This window comes from Miscanthus floridulus, chromosome 1 (assembly GCF_019320115.1).
Source record: "Miscanthus floridulus cultivar M001 chromosome 1, ASM1932011v1, whole genome shotgun sequence".
Taxonomy (NCBI): domain Eukaryota; kingdom Viridiplantae; phylum Streptophyta; class Magnoliopsida; order Poales; family Poaceae; genus Miscanthus; species Miscanthus floridulus.
The window spans coordinates 195,834,847-195,840,895 of NC_089580.1; positions in this window are offsets into that span (position 1 = coordinate 195,834,847).

Here is a 6,049-nt window from a genome sequence, read left to right on the forward strand (position 1 = left end):
TCAAATTCTTTACAGAAATGTCAAAGAAAATACAAATTGCTATCTTCTTTCAATTTTGGGTACAAGATATATCTAAGCAAACCATGTAATGATTGTCGTAGAAAATGACTCTGCCTCATCATATGTTCAAACTGCCTATATGCTTTTGTCTGCTGAACAAACGGATGCAAGATATATAAGCAAACTACGTACTGATCAAGGACTGTGTGCTTGGCTACCGCTTGGAAACAGCGACGAAGCCAGGAATCGACGAAGCCAGGGCTGGCTTCCTCTTCTTCTTCCTCCAGCCCCTCCTTGCCTTCTTCTTCCTCCTCATGGCAGTAGCCCGGGCTAAGCCCGGGCTCCATGTAAATCATGGCCGTAGGGGGGGCTGGAGCACGAGTAGCCCCCCCCCCCCCCCCGCTGGCTTCGTCGCTGCTTGGAAGTACTCCTCGCTCTACTCTTCACCAGGTACGAGCATGCACTTCGTATGTGCTCCTTGGTGTGTGGGATCCGAGGACGAACGACTAGCATGGTGCAGCGGATAGAAGTTGAAGAGGACGGAAGGGGCAAAGAGGAGTAGGCACGACACTACCCCAGATCTTGATATCACGTACTGTCGGTTCAAAAAGCTCCTTCACTGTCGGATTTTGAACCGGCAGTGGCATACCGATAGTGATGGAGGGTTGATATCACTGTCGGTTCCTAAAAACCGACACTAATCTACAGGCAACAGTGTCAGTTCCTGGCTCCACTCGGCATTGTCTAGTTGAACAACACTGCCGGTTTGTAGACCCAACCGACAGTGATGTTTGCTTCAAGAGTGTCGGTTCTTGGCTCAAGCGCAAGCCTACACTGTCGACTTGTGTCTCAAGCCGGCAGTGTTGAGCAAGCCATCACTGTTGGTTCATGGCTCAAGCCGACTGTGTTGGTCGAGCCATCACTGCCTACTGGTACGTCAAACCGACAGTGTTGTCTTCAGCAACACTGCCGATTTGGATTTCAAGCCGACAGTGATGGCTCAATCAACACTGTCGGCTCGTGCTATGGAACCGGCAGTGCCCTCTTTACCATCACTGTCGGTTTTGTGCTAACGACAGTGATCTCCTTTTCGTATTTACTATTTTATATTTTTTTTGGTGGAATCAGGTTTCGCTACATAGACGGCATGTCCTTCAACATTAAACATTATAAATGTTACGATTACAGTTCAAATGTACTTATGAAGCTCTCGATCCCTTGAAATAAAAAAAAATTATAATAGTCTAGGAGCCGCTCTGGCCCGTACTGCGCCTTTTACTTCACGGACTGTGCAATAGAGAATGTTCCTTTTTTTCCAAGCACTCTGATACGATGAAGGCAACTAGCTCCGATGACAGTGCTATGACCTCCATTTCTAACACCTATTGTGTTTAAATTTCTTGCGTTGTCATTAAAAAAAACCGGTTTCGAAAGGCAAAAATTGTTAGTGAATTAACAAATATAAATGAAGTGGGAATTATACACACCAAAGCATCTACCTACCTCTCCGATTTTACGCTGAGGTAACGAAGCATTGCCCACATTACGTAGAACCCGCATTCATTGTTTCCCGCCGTCTAGTCTAGAGTCTACAATTGCATTGGTGCAACCTGGAATGGGACCTTTGTCCCATCGACCATTCTTGCCTGGACACTGTGCCACATTATAAAGTGTGAAAAAGGGACAACATTAGAACATGCTATGTGCGATTAGAAAATAATATGTTATTAGGTTCGCTTATGGATTAAGTACTTCGACTAGGGGATCAAGCAAAGAAAGTGGCTTTTTCTTCGAGTCCCACACCTTGATACAGATTTCTTTTAATATCGACAACAATGAAGATGAAATGGTTGCTGCAATCATAAAACCCTAGTTAATGAATAATTGTAACTACAAAAAACAAGCATAAAAATAAGAGCAGAGAACACATACTCCCAGTTGTAGGCTAGAAGTATTTCAGTTTTATTACTCATCTTGAAATTTTTGAAAATAGGCAGTCAGTGTCTCTGTCAGATCTTCCACTTTATTTCCATGCATGCCTCCGCATGTTCTCTCGTTGACTAGCTCGGGGTCCAAGAAAGACATATGAGCGTACTTTGTTTTGAAGCAATGTTTTGCTACACACCTGCATAATTCATGGGGAATGTACAGTCAGTTAACTATTTGTGTATCGAGAGAGTAATTAATTATAATATCGTATGAGTAGGGTACTTACATAGTCCATAGCGTCAACATTTGTGTATCGAGATCACGTCTCTGGAATAGCTAAAACAAGTGATCCCAATCGACAAAGTGCTTCTCTTCATTAGGATAATGAAAAATGCGACGGGCGGATAATATATTTCGAAACCCGCCTGCCCCGTCTCAAGTGCTTGGGCCATGTAATAATCATGCAAGTCACGCATATATGTTGTCAAATTTTTATACTCCTCTTCGTCCACCAAGAAATTGCCTCTTTGAAACTGCATTGCCGGTCTTGCCGTCTCATATAGTGAATCATAATAGATGTTCGCGGCATCATCCCTGGTTAATCCGGGGTTGTCTTCGACAATCTTGTTTATCTTCCTTTGATCTTCATGATGTATTTCTTTGACTCTTAATTGATTGTGCTTACTCTCTGTTTGCCTATTGAATTCGGACTGCACCCTCCACTTAGGCAGTGAGGCAAATAGATTCCAGAATCTAACTTTGTCTTCCTTGGAGGCTACTTCTGGCTTTTGTTGGTTCATCAAGTTTGTAACGCTGCCACTCATTGTCCTTTTCTTTTTTTGTTGGTCCACTTTGGGAGCATTAGCGATCAAATCCGAGGACCTTTTCTGCGACTACGAGGATGCCTTAGATCTTGTTTTGGGCTGTTGTGAAGGAGGAGGAGGACGAGAATTATGTTTTCTCGGGGTGATGAAGAGGGAGGAGGAGGAGGAGTTTTCTCTTTTGTTGGGGCTGATGAAGATGGAGGACGAGGAGGAAGAGGAGACTTCTGTCTTCTCGGGGGTGATGACAAGGAAGCAGGGAAGGTAGTGTGATCTCCTCTATTGGGAGATGGTGAGTGATCATCTCTGGGCGGTGAATATTTGCCGTTGTCCTCATCATCATCCGAAGACAACTTATGATCAAGCTTAATGAAGTGCTTGCACCAGGCCACATGAGCGCCCTTGTTCTAAACAAGGCGTTGCCTATCTTCCTGTGCGGGGTAATCAATGTGCATCTTGTTATACTTCTTATCAAGTATAGTATCAATGCTGATGTGGACATGCCCCGTTGGAATTGGGCGACCATTAATGGTCCCGTCTCCCGTAGGCCAGGCCTGGTCGACCGCCACCTTGTCAGTTGCCCATTGCTGATGGATGTACAGCCTGACATTGATGGGTTCGATGATGCTATCCACCGGATGAGGCGCATTCACCTCTTCATCGTCGAGCGGGGTCGATCCGTAGCTGTTGCGACCCCTAAACTGTGGGCTAAAGCTAGTTGAAATAGGTTCTTATGGTACTACTCCTGATCCCGTGGACGCCATAAGTACATTGACTTTTTCTTGAACCCTTTCATCAATCCATTTTTCAAATTTGTCTTCCATCTCTTTTAGAACCCTCATATAATTTGCCTCTTGTGCCGCTTTACCCCTCAGCGGCTCCGATAAGTGGAAGATTCTTCCACGAATGCTATTTTTCAAGGAATAAGACCGGCTCCTCTAGTGCGACCAGGGTGCTCCTTGTTTCCGAGTGCTTGGGTGAGCACGTCATTCTCCCTATTAGCACTACGGGTCCCTTTCCTCACCTCATCATTTACCTCAAAGATCCTCTAGACGAGGCTACTCATGGCTGGATTTGTGGAGCTAAAGCTCTCGTCCGGGCCGTGGTGTACCCCCCTCGTCGTATAGAAATATATCGATCTGGGCTCCCAATTGGCAGTCTCAGGCTCAACGCCAAGGCGTTCCACCTCAAGTTCCCTTTCAAATGCATCCATCTTACTGATGTAGCCACGAGAGCCAAGTTTATGAGGATTCGTCGCTTTAAGCGAGTTCTCCTTATTCTTCCTGCTCAGTTTCAAGTACTCCTCGGATTGCCTATATTGCTTTGAATTCCTACCAAAAGTCCTTATTCTTGGCGTACTGTCCACCATCCCAATTTGGTCTTTTATCCTCGAGGATAAATTTCTTGTACAATATCCCCTTGAAAGTCTTGAAGCATGTCCCCATGATTTCTTTTATTTTTTTTTACTTGCTCCTTGTCATAGTCCTATGGGAAAGTGAAAATACTGTGGGATCCATTTCTCCCATATGTCATCCTTCTCACTTTAGGAACCCTCCATGGGTCATCATCTTTCTCAATCCACTTCCTGTACTTAATCGGGATGTAGTCCCTTACAAGTGTCCCAATGATAGTCTTGTATTTGGCCATAGCTTTTTTAGGTGCGAGCGGCTCCCCGACTTGGTCAAACTCAGTAATGTGCTAGTGTGCATTCCTACCAGTAGGAAGCTATGACACGCCTCACTTGGTTCTGGCCTTGCTTGCTACCCGAACCATCTGGCTGCTCGATCAGGCTGAACCTCCTGCTGGAGACACCAAGTAAGCTAATAGACTCTCAATTAATTAGCGTGTGTGGCTACCTAGTCACATGATACCTAAGTTACCTGGTCATCTTGATCTAGCTCGAGAAGAGTGGTAGGGGTCCATGGTACCTCGTTCTCACCGTCCTGATTGTTACCGCCACCAGTTTGTCGATCATGCGGCTCTCCTTCCCACCCGTGATATCAGTCGCTTCTTGTTGCCTATCAGTTCTTGGGCGATAGGGTTAACTGGGCGACTGACGAGTCATGGCTGTGACATGATCGTGGTCAGTTTTGGCTGCGTACAACTACTAGTAGAATTTGTGCATATATATATTACCTAACTAATAGAGATTTAATGCAAAGTCTAATAATAAGTCCACATATAGTTCACGTACAACAAATGCATTGTTTGATTGGCCTCATACAACAAAGTCCACCTACTGTTCTATGAAACAAAGCCTACATCAACTTCCAAATAAGAAAAGCAATGACCATAGCCATAAATAAAAGCATGGCATCTTTTCAAGACCAAGGAGTAATTCTCCTAATCTTCATATCTCCGACGGGTGGCTCCTCTTCAATCTCTAGTGCCGGCGGATCGCCATGGTTTGCACTCATTGGACTATAGTAGGCCCTAAAAGCTTCAGCTTCTGTGTTGTATTTTTTGTAACAATTGCCTAGGTATTGATTGACTTGAGCATAGCAATCTTCTCAAGTCAGGTAGATCCCAGGCACCCAACCAACATGCACTACATACCATGCCATGGTTGCCTATATATTTAACTAAATTAGGTTGATAGTGCTGTGTCATTCAAACATGTTGTAGACCAAGCAAACTAAGTTTAGTGTATCGAGCAAAATTGTAGACTATATTCAAATATTCAAACTTTAATTTCCAACACAACTAAATCATGAATGTCAACATCTAACTCATTTCAATGTATGTTTGAGCACTAGTATGTATTCAACCATGCTTCAAATGACCATAGTGTTTTAAGCTAATTTATTTATCATAGATCAAAGAACATTTGCTACTAAGGAAATTTAAAGTGTTTCTACATGAAATCTAGAGAAAATGGAATAAACAGGCTAATGTCATCCTGATGGGCATTTCAACGAACACCTAAGAGGCAGTGTCGGACACACTCACCGTGGGGGGTGGTAGTAGCTCTCTGTGTGCTCCTGAGGGCCTCGGTCTTGGAAGATGCAGGCGTGGTGGTGGGGGCACGGCCTGTGTCGTACAGTACCGCTGGGTGGACAAGGAAGACGAGGGCAGTAGTGGTGCTCCAGCGGCATCTAGAAAGAAGAGGGCGCTAGCGTGGCAGGGATGGCATCGGGCATTGAAGAAGAGGATGGCGTGATGGCTGTGGACGGCGGCACGAGTGGTGGTGGAGCTCCATTGACACGGAGGAAGGCGACGACATGGGTGTGGCTGGGTTGGTAGCGATGGTTAGCGGCAATCCACCGAACACCTAAGGGGCGCAGTGAGAGAGGCGCTCA